The sequence below is a fragment of the Larus michahellis genome, chromosome 8 (assembly GCF_964199755.1).
Source record: "Larus michahellis chromosome 8, bLarMic1.1, whole genome shotgun sequence".
Classification (NCBI taxonomy): Eukaryota; Metazoa; Chordata; class Aves; order Charadriiformes; family Laridae; genus Larus; species Larus michahellis.
The window spans coordinates 13,503,767-13,521,872 of NC_133903.1; the positions used below are offsets into that span (position 1 = coordinate 13,503,767).

The window sequence follows — 18,106 nt, forward strand, 5'->3', positions numbered from 1 at the left end:
TGAGGTCTCAGAGGAAAGTATCTAGTCATTGGAGCGATATTCCTTATTCGTTAAGTCACAGATAGAGCTCTCAGCCAACAACTATACTACCTGTTCACACATCTAAAATCCTTCGTAGCCAAGTATACAAATTTTTTCTGCTGTCCTCATTTTAGGGTAGAAGCATAAACTGAGATTCACTATTACTCACTGTTTACAGGGAGCAATCCTTGAAAATAAATAAAAGATTAAATAATTTTATTTCCTTAAGGTGGAAAATCTAGGACCAGCAAAAGGTCATGGCAACTTTTAAGCCTTTCTTGAAAGCATTGAACAAGTTGAAAAGTGTTTTGTGTTCACTTTCTGAAGAGGGAAAGTTCTTTCCCTCAGCATTCTACTGTCTCTAGGAGAAGCTAAAATTATTTACTAAACAGCACTGAAATCACCTTTGCAGACCCCAACTCAGGGTAAACAGGATCATTTATAAAGCACTGACATGACAATACTCAGTTCCATGCTAGAAAAATTAGGGGGAAATGTGCACAGCCGGCCCATGGCTGCTGGTGTGTTGCCAGCCTGGCCACAAGAACTGAAATGAGGTGGTCATTTAACTGCTGAGCATAGTGGCTTTGACGGATATCACTGCCACGGTGACCTAAATGTACTGATCCGTGCTGTAAGCTGGTTTTAATGTGCAGGTTGAGTCCTTCACTTGAGAATTGATTCCACTCTAACCTGGAAATAAAAGACGATGTTTCATTTTGTTCTTTTGCTGAAACCATCTAGGTTTATTGTTTAAAGATGACACTGAAGAATACACTGGCTCCACGTAAGCCATTCTTTTTCAGAAAGATCAAAGTATTGTCACTACAGCTACACCCCCACATCATGCAGATGAGCAATACATACATCTTGGGCAACTCAACTGAAATACACGTTATTACTTTTGTTTCCCTTAATGTAAAGGCAGATCAAACATGCAGTAGCTTTTCTGAGGAAAGGAAACGTGATGGGCCTAACTGCGTACAAAATACACATTTGTTTGTGAATAAAGCCAAGATCAAGGTTGCTCAAAAGTGCATCAGAACTAGTCTTCACATCTTTGCTAACACAGAGAACTGGGAAACTTATTTGCACAAGAAGTAGCTGCAGATGAAAAGACAACCAGGCTGTCAGATGTTAATTTAACCTTCCACGTCCTGTCATCCATCTGTATGTTGCCCTACAATTTCATTTGATTTGGAGAGAAGCTAGCCAGGGGAGCTGGCAGTGCAAACAACTACTTTTTTTTGTGTGGAGGTGGGGGGAAATCATTTTTTCATCTCCTTGGAGAGACTGATTCTCTCTGCTGGAAGACACAGATATTCAGCTTGGATGAAACAGTATATTGCTTGGTTATCTTTGGAGTGGCCTAATGTTCACTTTTTATCTCTTTGTACTCAAATTGCCACGTCTTCACAACACTGGAACCACTGTTCTTTGAAGAAGTACTACCTATATCTGTAATATTTAACAGACATCGCACAAAAAGGGCAGTCCTGGAGTTTGAGACATGCCCTTTCCTCACCTTGCTCGCTTATCAACTGAGCTGGTCTCACAAGAAGCTAACGTTCCAGTTATAACTTGGATCTCTGGGAATTAGGACCACACACTATTTTGTGGATTGTATCTCCCTGATAAAGTTGACCTTCACAAGAATATAGGAGTCCAAAACTGGAGACTGCATATTACTGGTAGAAGAAATTTTAGGAGATTTAGTTTTACAAGATTACATTTACACAACATTGAGAGATGCAGTACATTAAGCCCAGGAGTGCCATGCTGCTGCCTGTGTTGCAGTGCAATAGGAGAGCGGACAGTTGGGGGTATTCCCATTTTAAAAGCAAAACCAACCAACACATGTACGGCAAACATCCTCCATTCTTACAACAGAAGTATCTGCCAATGCAGCCCCCAGTTCCCCGTATTACACAAGAGGCACCAAGCAGTTTAGATAAATGGTTGTTTTATCATTATCATTTCCTAAAGCAACAACTTCAGAGGAAGTGAAGAGTTTCACATAAAAGCAAACGTATCTGTGTGTGTTTCTTGGGTGTGAAATTCGTGAAGTATCAAAAAACATTCCACATCACTAGGAGTACAGAGTGTCTTAACTTTCATCCATTTTGGACTCCAGCATTCTAAATTGCTGAAAGACAGATGAAGTGAAGGGGACTGCTGGCTTTCCAGGTACTCTAGAAGAAAGGAAAGAAGCAGAACAAGTGAGTTCCTGCACTGGACCTCACACCAAAGGGTGAGGTTATGCACCTGAGTCCCTATCTGAGGTTCCCACCTGGGCTCCTTCACAGCAGAATTTTCCTAAGAGAGGGTTTGTAGAAATGTCAGATACACTGAAACGAGAGAGGAGAGAAAGAGACTTGGTTTCTAATCTCTGATCCAAGAATATTTCAGAAACACAGATTAAATAGTTTGAATGTGGTCAGCAGCGTGCCCTTGGGGAACATACAAATGATGATCAACTACAATCTGGACAACATCAGCAAGAACATAGTCAGCAGGTCAAGGGAAGTTATTATTTCACTCTACATGGCACTTGTGAGGCCACATCTATAAAGCTGCATGCAGTTTTGGGTCCTCTAGAGTAAGAGGGTCATTGACAAACTGGAGAGAGTCTACTGAAAGGCCACAGGGCCCTGAGCAACTTGATCTAACTTGAAGTTAGTTTTGTTTTGAGTAGAAACATGTGTGCATTTTACTTAAAAGATTAAAGATATTACAGAAAGGAAAGATCTCTCTGCTCTTCTGGTCTGTCCTCCCTGGCGCTTCAGAAGAGTCTTCTCAGATGTGACTGGGGGAGACTGACTTCTCTATCGCCCAGGAACGCACTTTTACACACACACACACACACACACACACTGGTGGTATACAGCAAAAATGTCAACATGGACAAGGCTTCTAAGCAAAAGAAAAAAAAAATTACTCTGCTTAATGTTAACCTCCAATCACTGAAAGCAGATACTCTCCTGCCAGTGTTAATGCAGTGGAAAATTAAGTGGAGCTGGGGCATGCTGAATTTACAGACTGCTTCACCATGACTTTGGAAGTGCTTCATTACAGCAATGTTCTCATCCTGCTCAGGGAAGCTCTGCAGCTCTCCTCCCTGGGCACTGCACAGGAAAGCAAGGGGTAGCTGATGAGGTCATAAGGGTAAGAAAACTCGACTCTGGCCAAATACTGTATTTCTCTCTTCATTCATGACAATACTTAAAACAAAACAAAGTATGATTAAAATCCAATGAGATAATTCTAAACAGCATTCTCATACAGCAGCTCCGATGCCCTCTCTCTTTGAAGGGTTCAGTATTTTCTGCTGGCTCACTCATAAAAGATAGAAAAACGAAACATCCACTTATTAATCTATGTGAACAAGAGCACTTCACAGAAGGAATCCTTTGAGCTCCTTGCAACACACACCTCAATCTTGGAGTCTTGGAGTTCCCAGGCCTTCTGATAGGCAGATGTGGCAAAAACAACATAAAAGGAAAAGAAACTGACGTCTGTTTTCTGTCTACATATCAGTCTCTCATGAACTCAAGTTTCTGACAAATTGCTTAGTGTTATAAATCTAGCAACGGGCAGTTTTCTTAGTAGTGGTACCATTGACCTGTTTCATTATATTATCAGCCCCTCTGTTGCCCAAGAAGCTGGTGTAGTCACAGTTCGTGTAATTATCTGGCCAAGAGCAAAATACCACCCTCTAAGGAGTAGTGCATTTTCCAAGAGACTCAGCTCTAAAATCTATTTTCCTTTCACATTTCATTGGGCAAAGGTCCCAAAGTATGAGTGTTGGTGCCTGTGATTATCCCCAACACTTCTTTTTTCTTAAATACCTTTGAGTGCAAGACTTGCACAGAATTCTGCTGTTTGATTATTAATGCATGGCTAGGTCTGGTCTAGCTCCACTGAATATTTTGAGATCTTTATATTTTTCTTTCCAAGCTAAATTTAATTTCTCCTGGGATGAAAGGCGTTTCTCCCATCATTTCTAGAGTGCTAAGCCTTGAATCTCCATCCCTGAGTGGCTGCTTCAGCAGTACCATTACCACAATGTGAATCATTTATTAGTACCATCCCTACAGCCTGCTCTGGACCTTCTGCACCAAACTTGAGTACACATCTCCACAAATGATGCGTCACCACCAGAGGCGACCAGTCTTAAAAATCAAAGGAGTTTTAAGAAGAAAGCAGCATGAAATACAGACTGCAGATGTTTCCAGGTTATCATATATATTTAACTGCAATAGTATGCAGCTAATTATGTGTTCCTCTCATAAATATCAGCTTCACACCAGTATTTGGATATGCCAAGGCACGCAAGTAATCTGGATTGGGATACTGCAAATAGCTCTTTTAGATGAGGGAGATTTTTGTTCTCGCACCTGTGAGGAAAGCCTGGTGTTAGTAAGTTGCCTCACTTACGTACCTTCAGGAGGCCAGGACAAGTCTCTGTTAACCTTGGAAGTCTGGAGTTTGCAACACCCATAGACACAGAGAGGAGCCATCCCAAAGTTAGATATTTCAGCCCTGACCTCACACTTCTACAGCAGCCCAGTGCTTTATCAACTGCTAACGTGACTCTGGCAGGAGACCAGCCCTCGCCTCAGCGGTCGCTGATGCTGGGGATTACTCGTGGGAGTCAGATCTATGCATTCCAGCAGCACACGGACTCTAGTGAGGCCACCTAAGTGAAGTCTACAAAACCAGCGTGCCAAATGCTGGGGGTAACTTGTACATTAGCTTGGTACTGCATCCACACAGCCCTCTGATTGAGCCTAGTATAGTCCATCTGGTACAGATAAAGCTGAGGGCTTCTACATGCCTATCAAGCATTAGTATTACTGTGCTTATTAGAATTAGGCTTTTTTTTTTTAGTTTTTGCTTACAGAAGATTTAAAAACCAGTATTTATGACTTAGTTTATAGCCTTTCTCTTCATAGCAATTCCCTCCTTAATAGCACTTCACTTTGAATACACAGTAAGAAGCTGGATCTCAACCCCTTGATCTTATATTTTCAAAGTTTCATACCGTGTCAGCCTCTGACATCAGTGAAGATTGCTTGGGAGTGATTGCCCTCCAGCATGAGTAATGGGCTGACTATCTGAATCCTCTCAGGGACTCCTGTACAAGGAGGGCTCTTCATTTGCAGCATCTGCTACAGCTGCAGCACTGGATGTGGAGAGTAAGAGTTTTATGGGATGGATTGCTAGTCAACATCAAATGAAGATCTTATGAAAGACACTCTTCTTTCTTCTTTAGCACAGTCATTTCACAAATAGAAGAGATGTTTAATTACCCTGCGTATGAAAACAGCAGCTGAGAGCAGCTCATATAAGTGTTCTGATATAACAGGAGCACTCACAAACCCATCAGGATTTTGGGAGAGCAGAAATCTTTGATGGGAATGAGCAACTCAATCAGTACCTGCCCTGTATGTAGCCCTGCCTGATTTTCCAGACCTGTGGAGGTCAAGGCACTGAACATGCACAGACTATTTGTTACAAGTTATGTCTTTGTCTATACCTCGCTTTGTCAAGCTTTCCCTGGTTTAGGACTTGCAGAGGTTTCTCCCCGCCCCCAGCCTTTTTTTGGCCATTCTCAGGCTCTGCTAGTGCAAGAATTAGATTTATGTGGAGAGAGGTTTGCTATTACGTTACCATGCCAGATAGAAAATAGCCATATTTCTTATGATTCACCGTTCTGTTTGTTAGTTTGCAGATTTGTTTTGGATTTGAGAGACAGCTACAGTAGTGCTTTGCATGTCTCTGCTGAATAGCTGTGCAACTGCAGTCATCAAGACATACATGATGTGACATGAATGCAACTGGTGCTGTAGCCTCAACAGTTAGCAGTAGGGAAGAAATAGGTAAAAGTCAGGTTCTCGCACAGCAAAGGAAACATCCGCTGAAATGCTGCCCGTAACAGTGCAGGAGGCCAGGAAAAGAAAAAGGTTAGATCATAAAACAACAGAACTCTCTGAAAAATAAAAATTGCATTATTCTTCTTCTGACCTTAAGATGTGAGATGCTTGAGAATGTGCAACTCCAATCTCCTGGAGTAGATAAAGTGTTCTGATAAACAGTATGTCCTCAGCTGCCTGCCAGATGGGATTACTTGTTTCTCTTCTGTTTAGACCATGTGTGCAGCCTCTGCCGTCTCACTATTCTCAGAAGGGATTTAAAAAACTACTTTATTCTAAAAAAGCTATATCTATTCCAGATAGGATCTTGACATTCACTGCCAGTCAGACACCAGATCTTCACGCAGTATGAAGTAACTACCTAAGGATTCAATGTTTGTGCTTTGATCAAGTGACGTTCTCAATTGCTAAGAAGGGAATTATCCCTTCTAGGAAATGCCCTGGCAAAGAAAGTGCTAGGAAACCAATCCTTTGGAAGAATTTCTCTGCTTTTTGTCCCATCCTGCTACAAATAAGTTATTGTACCTTCACCTGGGAGTCTTATAGCACATAATTAAATCTTAAAATTGCACATCAAATGCAGGTTTTACTTTTGGTGAAAGACTGAATAAAGATAAAATGCCCCTGTTGGTAGTTCCCCCAAGTGGAAGTCGCAGATGAAGTTGTCACATAGCCTCTTAATGACAAAAATAATTCAATAAGTATTATTGCTGCAAACGCATTTCACATAAGATTATCACATCACTAAATACTAAACAACCATGATGAGTTAAATGTAAGGCAACACTAGTGACAATTAACATGTTTAGCAGCAGCATGCCATATTGGAATTGGAAGAAAACAAAACCCATGTGTTTTGCTGCAGTCCCAAAGACGTTAACTTAATGACATTGACAAGAAAAGAAGATAAGACTAATCAAAAATCTGCAGTTGCAGAATCATAGAATAGCTTGGGTCGAGAGGGACCTTTAAAGGCCATCTAGTCCAACCGCCCTGCAATGATCAGGGACATCTTCAACTCAATCAGGTTGCTCAGAGCCCCGTCCAACCTGGCCTTGAATCTTTCCAGGGATGGGGCATCAGCCCTTGCTGAAGTTGAGATCATAAGGTGCCAGACTGCCAGGGGCTTTAGGCTCTGCACATTTCATTAATGACGGTTCTGGGGATTGACCACCATGTTGTGGGCTCAAGAAGTGAGCCCCTTCAATACTGGAAGGGGACGTTGCTCTTATTAGTAATTTAAAGCTTTTGCCTTCTGAGGCTTATTGAGCTATTTACATCATGAAGCATCTTAGTAGTAAAACACTTTTACCTCTGAGGTCTCAACTGGAAAGTTCAATAAACACGGAGATATATGGGTTCTGTAGGTCTGAAGCAGTAACATAGGAGATTCCTAATGTGCTTGATATATCACACCCCACTGGTACTGGAGCTATCCAGCTGGAAAGTCATAGAGTAACATAAAATAAAGTGCTGGAGCAGAAAAGATTCAGTCATTAACACCAGACTTGACCATTAAATCTCACCCACAAAATGGAGAGCAGGGAGTTCGCAGCGAGCACCCTCTGGACACACACGGAGACCCAAGAGCCTCATGGATTCTGTCTTGGGGCCTTGGTGTGTGTGCTGATGAGATTTACGTAAATCGCAGGGATTTGCCGCAGGGTTTATCTAGGACATGAAATCACATTATTGTTTTGCTGCCGGCACCACTGGCTGCTTCTGTTTCATTTGAGGAACATCCATGCCCCAGACTGTAGGTTCCAGAAAAGGCACTTGCAGGATCTTAATGGTACAAAATGACTTCAGATTTCTCCTAATGGCTTGATAAGGATTCCTCTGTTCTCTGGAACCAGGGCTATAACAGACTGAACTCGTGCAAAGCTGTATAACAAAGCTGTTCTCCAGTGAAATTACTTCATCTAGCATTCCTTAAGCTCTGCTGCTTGTAGATTTGGTCAATGGAAGGCAGAAGTGGCAGTGTTCATTGTCATGAAGCAATGTCAGTTTACCAAGATGAGAATCGGGCCCCTGAAGAAAAACAACCCAATTTGTCATCACCTTGCAGTTACTTCGTTATTTTGTTCTAATGCAAAGGCTTGCAAAGTACTAAATAAATCAAAATGAGAAATCATTGCTATGAAGACAACTCAAGGACAATGACGAATTGAGGCCATGACTGAGGGGGAGAGACTTAAGGAAAGATATGAAGCACTGAAGCAATGAGGAAAGATGGAGGAGTAGAGAGTCCATACAGGAGTGAAAAAGGTTTTATAGCAGGAAAGACAGACCTCTGAGCCTCTTACAATCCTTCATTTCATACAGCTTTGTTTATTATAGCGTCTTTCTTTCCTAAGGCTGTGAGCTTAAGACTTTGATTTATACCTCAGAGCTAATTTTTTCCAACCTTGAAGCGTAGGAAAGAAAATTTAAAGGTTTGTCAAAACAACTGCAGGGAGGCTGTAATGCAGCCTTTGCTAACCACCTCCAAAGCAGAGGGTATTTCAGGCCCAGAAGGCAGCACAAACATGAGCGGCTCCAGAGTGATTGCCTCCAGCCATAGAGATCCAGTGCTTCTGGTTGTGAGACATTGCTCTTTGCTGGGCGGTGGAGTAAAGTAACGGTACGGCACCAAAAAGCCTTCACAGAGTTATCACAGGAACTCAATTCAGAGGAACGCATTCAGATGACAAAAGTTAATACATTAAGACAACCTGATTCTGTTTTCCCCTCAAGATAATCACAAAACTTGTGCATATTTTTGGGGATGTGGGTATTAAAAGAAAGGATGTGAACTGAGAGGTGTGAGTGGATGGAGAAACTTCCCAACAGCTTCATTTCAAATGTTGAATCGAACTTGTAGGCAAGAAGAAATGAGGAAGCCTGCAACATCCGTACCCACACCGAACCTAGTTTGCAGCGTCCACATTAGCAGAAGCGTCATTGCTTTAAAAACCTTTATGAGTTAACTGTGTAACCATTCTGGCACCCTGTTGGTATCTAGTGAGACCAGCCTGGATACTTCATACCATAGTTCCGCATTCATCCCACTTAACTTCGGGGACCTAAAGACCATAACCACTGAAGAGAGTTACCAAGGAACAGAGACAGGTATCTCCAGAGGGCAATTCAGCCCTTGCAGGACATCAGTTGCCTGCTGACACAACATCTCATTATCTGTAGGGGAGCACAGGTTAAGTACGCTCTGAGTTCAAGCACTTCAGTTAAATGTCTAAAGCTTGATGGAACAAATCCTCGAGTAAGAGTCTTTCAAAGACCCTTGTGGCCACTGGAAATAATCACAGATTTCAGTGGGCTCTGGATCAGGATTTAGCTTCATCCTATTTTGGTAATAAATAAGTCAAATGCAGCCTTAAGCATTTAAGGAAAAAAAAAAATACGGAATTCATTACACAGCTGAGAAATTTTTGCTGAGATTGCTATCTCTTTCGGTTTATCAAAGTGAAAGTTTACAATATCCTCTAGTAGGGCATATAACTTTTTCAGAATTGTCCCTTCTCCATCTTAAATGCCAATCCAAGATCTGAAGATCTATTTTAAACAGATAGTCTGCCAAAAAAAAAAAGATTAAATGATAGTTTTAATCACTGTCAAGAGAACCTCTACTTTTTCCAAGTTTAATGACAACAAAAGAGATGAAATCACATTCCCCTTCACAAACAATCAAACATGATTTCTTTCTTTTTTATGCCTTTTGTCAGCAGTGCCAACTTTTTTGAGTTACTCTTAAATGCAGTCATTGTAAACAGAGCTAAAACCTGTCTACTCTTATTATCTCACCACACCATAAATTGCTTTGATAGTGAAATAACAGCAACAAGACTGCAATATTCTTGTTAACCATCCCCTGCTGTCACCGAAATCAGTAGGTCACGTTCACAAAGGCAAGAGCATACTTTGGCCACGGCAGTGTATTAAGGAACACGTCAGTAAAACAAAAGCTACCATGTGCACACAGTGTCAGACATATACAGCTATGGTTAATTATCTGTATTACTGCAGTGCCTGAAAACCTGACATCCAAACCAGAATCCCATTCTTCAAAGTTACAGATAAATGGAGAACATAAAAATAGAGTAGCAAAACAAGTACTAAACCCTGTTGTGGAACAAACAGAGGCCATAACCCACACAGAGGGGGAAAATGACGCCCGTGCAGGTCCGCGGGACAGGGAACCCTCAGCTGCCCACTCATTTCCAATAAGGAAACTTTTATGGAGGAACTAGAGAAGAGGTTGGGAGGTGGCTTTGGTTATAGAGACCTCCTGATGAGCATAGGAAGACCTTCAAGGTAGCTTGTAGTAGCTGCACTATTAGGGGTTTTAACAGGGGCCAGGTGAGCGCTGGTAACTCAAGAGTAATAAAAAGGAAAGCTGGGAGGAGAAGAGAGAAGCCGCCACGAGCAGTCCTGCAAAAGGGAGCAGCCTGCTTGTTCCTAATGTGGCTGGGTGTCAAACCAGGACACCGGGAAGAGGGAAGCAGTGATGGAAAGCAAAGAAAGCTGGTGACATGGTCGAGGGGACGGGCTAAGGAAACAACATTTCTAGAGGCTTCTCAACAGCTTCCAGGAAGGAAGACCACAGTTACCAAGACAAGAAAAACAGCTGCTACAGTAATTGAAATGGGACACAACTTAAGCTGCATTTCAGGCCTTGTTCATGTATAAATATGGAAAAAAAAAAAAAAGTACTGTTTTGCAGCAGGAATCAGCAAGATTTAGACATTGGCCGAATAAAAGCACCTACAGAAAAGTGTCAGTAAGGAACAGTGCTTCAAGCTAACAGATAGGATTTTGTCCATATTGGTCTAGAAAAGCAGCAGCAGGGTAGGAGTAAAGATTAATCTGTCTGTAGCTACATGGAGGTAGAGCTGGCAGCCACATAGCTCTGAAGGGCCATCAGAGAAACTTAGATGTTCTCTTGGACGGACAGTAGGAAACATCAGCTAAGGGATGGAGCAGAATTTGTGCTTGCAAATGGGGTTACCTGAGAGCAAGGTGTGAGTCGAAGGGAGGAGAAGTCGAGCAAGGCCTGGGGAGACCCCTCGCAGTGGTGGGAGGAGGGCGAGAGGGCTCCTGCCAACAGGGCACCCACAAAAGCAGGGGATTAAGGCCAGAGAGAGGTCGGTCTATGGCTTAGGTGCATTCGATCGTAGGGAGGCAGCCTGAATCACATAATCTTTGGGATCTATTTTAGATGTAGCTAGGTTTTAAAGACACCTAGGTATATTCTTTATTCATATAGGTATTTCACTGCTTTTTGCCAGTGCAAATAGCTTTGTGAGCACACTCCAGACTGCTGTCCTTGCTCACGCAGCTTTTAATAGCCAAGCAGAAGCTAAAGTAGAGAGTAGTAGTACAGAGTAGTCACTTTTTTCTCTGCAAAATCCTCGTGTTGCGAAGAAAGAAATTTGTCAGAATCTGAACTTCTGTGCATCATTCGTTTCCGTTCGTACCAATACTTGTTTCTACAGTTTGGTAATTGCTTTCTTGCCCTGCACAGTAAAGTGAAAAGAAGGCAAATAATGCCACCCACAGGTGTATGGGTTTGTTGCTGCCATGAATTTTGAGGTGGGTTTTTCTTATCTTGCAGTTAACTGGAATGTTAAGTCTAACCTGATAGCAACACTTACATTCCTCTGAGTCCACCTGCACTTGTGGTCAGAACCACGCCGCCCGTCTTTGTTCCGTACTGCTTTGTTAGAGAGCTCATGGTTTTATTGTGCAGCTGGCTTGCTTTTACTACAAGTAATTTGGGGAAAAAAACCCCAAAACTAAACAGGTTACAAAATAGGAGAATTTTTTATTTTTAATTTCTCTCTCAGCACTATGCAGATCTGGTCAAAACATTTCAAATAATGAATGTCATCCACTTTTTAAATTAAAAACATACAACAGGCACATTTTCATAGTATGGAGCATATTTCGCCTCATTTTATTTCGCCATTCCTAGTTCAGAGATCCTTCAACTGTGATGACAAGGACAGTAATGATTTCAGAGTTATTCTTTAAAGAATAAGACAAAAGCTATCTGAATAAGAGCTCAAGCCGCAGGTACAACTAAAGCCAGGAGAGTTCTGCTTGCAAGTTTCCCTTATCCATGTTTATTGAGAACATTGGAATGGAAACAACATTTTCAATAATTATTACATGAACGTTAAAATAGAATTTTAGGTTTAAGGTAAAAGGGATTAAAGGACATTTAGCTTACTCTTCCTTTCTTTCAGCGCCCCAGGACTCCAGAGCACACAGTCTAGTAGCAAGGCTGAGGCTCAGATTGCACTGCAGGGGCAGAGGCAATGTTTTCTCTGATACGTGATCTCTCTCAAAAGCAGCTAAGGTAGGCCACTCAGGGGAGATAAAGCCCTGGCACTCTGCACACATACCTTACATCTCGCGTTCACAACAGTGAACTCCGAATTCAGGAGGACATATGATGGCTCTATGCCATAAATCCTTCTCGTACTCTATTGCACCTCAGCTCCTTACAAAAAGATCAGCTTATCTGAATTCTCTAAGGTTTTCCATCAATATGGACTGAGGCTGCAGGCAGAAAAGACTCATAGGAGTCAAAAGGACAGGGAAAATGAGTAAGCATAGAATTTGGTATCGCAAATGTTTTGCTGAAGAATGGACTCATCTAGCCAAAGTGTATTCACTCCATGAAACGTGGATGTTCCGTGTACGTTGAGATTATCTCAGATGTCCGTATCAACTAAATAACTCAAGAAAAATCAGTCAGGGAAGTTTTCTGTATCGAAGAAAAGAAAAATTTGACAACTGCCTTGTCTGAAACAGGTTTAGTAAGTATGAGAATTCAAAGATAAGCTGTTGGGTCCTGTGTTTCATCTCATGTTAGACATCTTATGTCATACCATTTTCTTGTACACATTGCAGGTATGGCACCTACATTCCAAAGTCTGTATCTCAGTACAGTTTTTATATCATCCTATTTTACTTCTAGCAATAAGTCTTTGTACATTCATTGCATGTATAAGCACTTAGCTTATTTTAACTTATTTAGTGTACAGAACACACATCAACTGAGGACAGATTCAAGTTAAAGTAGAGATGTGGAGTAAAGAACGTGTAACCGCTCTATCCTAAACCCTTCCTAGACACGCTCACACTTTATTCATGAAGTTCAATACTCTTATTTAAAGCCCCTGAGCTCTTGAGGAACCATTGTCACGTTAAAAGCTTGCCATCACTGCTTGCACCATAAGGGAGAAGTTAATTTCTAACACCTAACTGCTCTCTGAAGGCCCCGTGAGTTAATCAGTCTCATGAAAATCAAAGGCATGATCTACTATCCTTAAATATTTGAAGAAAAAAAAAAGTTAGGTATTTAAGTAAATGAATCTTTTTTCCTCATTAAAACACTTTCAACCTTATCTTAATTACGTACAAGATGACACAATTCCCACTCATACTTAGAGCCCCAGGGGACAAAGCAAGCTTAATGCAATGCTGGGCACCGAGAGCAGGTCCCATAGCTGGTGGCAGTGCTGGGTGCTGCATGGGTCCAGGCTGCAGCCACAGACAGCCTCTCCAGCTTGCAGGTACCTACAGGCGTGAATTAAGCAGAACAGGGAGACGAATCTGGCTTTCCCAACAAAAACTCTCTGGAACAGTCATATATGGCAATGATTTCACACAGCTACAACAGAGCAGTGCCTTATTTTAGTCTCTGCACATTGCCCAGCCTCTGATATAACCGCAACTGCGGATGCTGAGAGCAGTCACGCAGCACTCGTGACATAGAGCAACCCAAGCATACCAGATCGACCAACTCAAGCTGTCCCCCCAAACATACATGTTTGTCTACATTTCTTTTTACATAGTCATTGAAGGAAAAACCTTATTCAGCTGAAAGATTCCATGACAATACAAGACCGTTCAAATAGTTTTCCATCAGAAGTGCTGCATTTGTTGTTGTACTGTTGCTATGTAGGATTTCACCAAGCAGATGATGACAACATGTCTCGTGACAAATGAGAGCAAAACACCCTCCAGGCAAATTTATGGAAATCCTCACTCTCAGGCAAGGGTGATAAAAACGTATCAAGGAAACTTTTGAAACAGTGAGTGCGAGGGATCTGATCCTCGGTAAACTGACTTTCAAGGTGACAGCTACCTGGGTGATCTTGAGGACACGTTATCTGACAGCGGGATTGGATTGTGCTGATGTGAACGACTGCCCATTTGGTGGCTTTGCTCGACTGGTCTGTCACTGAGTAAGTGTCAGCGTACACAGACCGTTACATTTATGCCTCCATCCATCATAACCAGCGCTGCTTGCTGACTCGCTAAACAAAATGTGTTTCACTGGGAAAACACCAGAGAAAGCAAATGCTGATTCATTGGGTGATTTGGGCGGCAATAGAGACTGTCAGAGTGAGTTTGTGACTGGAGAAGCTGAAAAGGTTGGTGCATCTAGAGACGCATCCAGATTACTGGATCTGGACCGTAATTCTTCTGAGGAGAAAGCTCTCCCTGATGGTGTCCCCGGGGGGAGCAACAGCACAGAGTCTCCCTTCCTCCACAGAAAGCCCTTCTGCGTTTGGCACCAGACAAAGGTGAGGAGATGCTACACAGGGCACCACTGGTAAATAGCCCAGGCCTCACTGAAAGCCATTTTACACAAAGCTCTCACCTACTCACAGATTTTCCATCCTCTGGACACAGCCTGCATCCAAACACCGAGACAACAGAGAAACCACAACCATACGAGTTCATGACTCAGCCACAGAAGAACACAGGGGCATTCAGAGTCCAAAATTGGAAACAGTTAAATAAGGTAGCCACCAGTTAAATCTTTAAGGATCTTCAGAAAATCCAACATATCTGTGCCTGAAATTTGACACTTAGTAATTAAGTTTTCACTAATATACCCTGTACCCACATTTACAGCCAAAACCTTCATATATCTAAAAGAAACACGACCTTGCACCATGGGAACACCAGCCCCTCAGTGTGCCACAATCCATTGCAGGCTCCAAGACAAATAATGGCAAGTAGTAGCGGCTGTGCAATGGGAAAAAGCTCACAACACGGAACTGGAACTTTTCGGTACCTACTGGAAATGGTACTGTTGCATGTTGGCAGAAGAGAGCCACTCAGAAAAGCAATAATTCCTTCTAGAAATCTGCAAATTGGTACCATTTCCTTTGGGTCCAACAGGAAAGAGATATTTTAAAAAAACATTAAAATAGACAAAATGTTTGACCAGGAGAGGTTGTGAGGCCCTTCCCCAGGAGCTAATAACACTCACACGTTACAAGACACTGATTCAGAGGAAAAGCAGCATGGGGGCCCACGGGAGGAAGACTAACAGACCTGCACCAGGTGCACACACGTTGCTAATACCTGTATCATAGGAGATGTGGCTGCCAATCTCCCAGCAAGCCCAGAGACTCTTCTTCCTCCCTCACTATGATGTGTCAAGCGCCCACACTCTCCAAAGGTACAGAAGCAGAACTAAAAAAAAAAATCCTACTTTTCTTTCCATATATTTAGAGCTAAATCCACTTCAGCTAAGCTACATTTTCCTGAGAGTTTCCTTCGTGGGCAGCCTTGCTTGGAAACCGCTCCTCCCTCTACACCCCCTCCTGCCGCACGCTCCCAGCCACCTGCACACTGCTCCTGGCTTGCTTCAGATGTGTGCTGAACTGAACTGGGCAACACATAAAAGGCAGGGATTTAAAAGTAACCACTACTTTCGTCAGCTTTTTTATTCAGCCAGATGAACCCCAAGCACGGCTTGCGACCAGAGGTGTGCTGTGGGGTTAAGAACAAGCTCACGGGAAGGAGTACTCCGTGACCCGCCACAGCCTTCAAAGCAGAAGCTTGCAAAGTCACACTCCAAGAGAGACCCAGCAGGACACCACCGTCACGTAACACAAAGGTTTGCAGTGAGGCATTTTAAAAGCACCATGGGGATCCTATCCTGGACCCACAGCAACTCCACAGGGAACCAGGCACTGTTTGCACCAGCAAGGGAAACCCACAAAAGTGTGCTGCTGATACACTCTGCTGGACTGACAGAGCTACAATTATTATTTGCTCCACTGGAATATCAAAAAGGGAAACCCCACTAGAACTCCAATGAGAAACAGATAAATACCTTGGCAGTTGTCCAGCGAGTGTGCAGCTTGGATTCATCCACAGAGAACCGATGATGGAAAACTTCAAGCACAAACCCCTTTTTCAATTAGTAACAAACCAGAAAAGTGGTATTTAGGGGGGAAAAAAAAAAAAACCAAAAAGTTTTCTTCTGCAAACATGGTTTTCCACAGCATGGGTGGGACAACATAGATGCAATGCGCAAACATTGAGTCTGCTGCGCCCACGTAGCAGCTCTCAGAAGCATAAAGAAAGTCACTAGCAGCAAAGGTTGACAACATGAAGGTAGCGGGTCAGAAAAAATTCTTCAGAGCACATTGTAGGGGCTGGCTTGCTTCACCCAGCTGTCACAGCTGGCCTGCTGGAGCCGGCAAGAAACTAAGCTTCCATCTGCCTGCCTTCCTCACCTATATAACCTGCAATAGTACCAGTTTACCTACTGCCTCTTGGTAAGAACTCTTTCTGAGTTCAGAGCAGCACCTGAGTGCCTTGATTTCCTTCTTTACAAGTGCCACCTGAGCTCAGTATGGCTGGTGTGCCCCCTCCCTCTCCTTCCTGCACGGCAGGGTTTGGCCCGAGCAGGTTCAGCTGTGCTTGCCCCTGCCTCGCCGGGAAACAGCACCACAGCCAGCAAGGGGCCGGAGAAACACATCTCCTGCTCTCCAGGTGGATATTTAAGCCTAGAAAGTGTTTTTTCACACGGGTCAGGATAGACTGAAGGAAAAGTCTGCCCTTACGTGACTGAAATCAATGGAAGTCTTTGTGCCATCTGCCCTGTTTAAAGCATTAAGTCAGAGACTCAGCCTTAAAAGTTGTTGGGATGCAGCAGTATGATTTGGGGAAATAAGTGCCCACAGTTAGATGCACCCTTGATGTACGCTTGACTCTAGAGGGTAATTTTGACCTCCTGTATCATAAGGTGAGATAACCTGAGCTGATGATCAAAGCTGAAGCACACTTCATAAAGTGAAGGAAATCTTTGCCTATTGCTGCTCTAGTGAAGGGGTTGGCAATAGCGAAGTGAGATAACAAAGAAGAGAAGAAAATCTACAGGCAGCTATAAGTGATGGTGGACTCAGCACGAACCTAAAAATCTGGTGGAGAGATTTGTCCCTAACAGGAATAAGAAGGGAGTCCCATCAAACATCCTTGATGTCTGTGTACTAATGCAAGAATTAATAAACAACCAAAACTCTGCTTACATCATGAAAACCAAGGGTGATGATTCAAATAGAAGAGGTATAGCGCTTAGGTGCACGTTTTCAAACTAGCTATCCCTGTTAACATAAAGGCTGAAGGAACTTGAGGATCGTTAGTGGCTGTTTTGGAGACGGAAGGTGAAGCGGATGGCCCCTTCGCTTCTCTGTCTGTGAATACGGTTGGTTTATGTAGGGTCTGGACTGAGATACTGTGCATTTGCAGTTAGGTAGATTCTGCTCCTGGAGAGAAAGTCAAGGTGCCAAGGAAGCTAGGGATTGTTGCACCTACACAGCCCGCTCTAGGATTGTCCCTTACATGGCACCCAACTGTAGAGCAGTAACATTCAGAGCAAAGACTGTTATTTGCAGCAGGTACCTGCAGTTGTTCATCACAATCCCAAAGAAATGTCTTTTCCAAACTTCACAGTAAGAAGAGCGGAAATACAAAAAACATTTATAAACAAACACTTAAGGGAACCTTGCTTGGTTTGATTTTTTTTAACGGACAGGTATGAGGCTAGATTCCGTGAAATTGTTGGGGGGCTTTTTGAAAATTTGGCTTCAATTCAGTTGAAACCATTTCCTTCTTAAGTAAACAAGGATTTATTTGATCGTGCTCAACCCATCTGAAAAGAAAACAGTACAAAAAGCCCACAGCTTTGGGGCATTCCATGGATTTTATGGCATTTGCACACAGCGAGGGTTTTTTCAGCATTTCTTTCAGTTGGGAACGTTTACACTCTAGTCTGAGGCTGGGAGATGTTCGGTGCCACCTTTGTCACTTCTGTCTATTCTTGGTATTCATCC

General features: G+C 42.8%; 1 long non-coding RNA gene across 1 annotated transcript; it reads right to left on the reverse strand.

Moving 5' to 3' along the window:
• Positions 1–1,270: 1,270 nt before the first annotated feature.
• Positions 1,271–16,466, reverse strand: LOC141747649 (uncharacterized). The gene is made up of 3 exons (XR_012588787.1): positions 16,102–16,466; positions 2,312–2,369; positions 1,271–2,213 (listed from the first exon to the last, which is right to left on the reverse strand). It is a non-coding gene; the product is annotated as an uncharacterized LOC141747649 (long non-coding RNA).
• Positions 16,467–18,106: the final 1,640 nt, after the last annotated feature.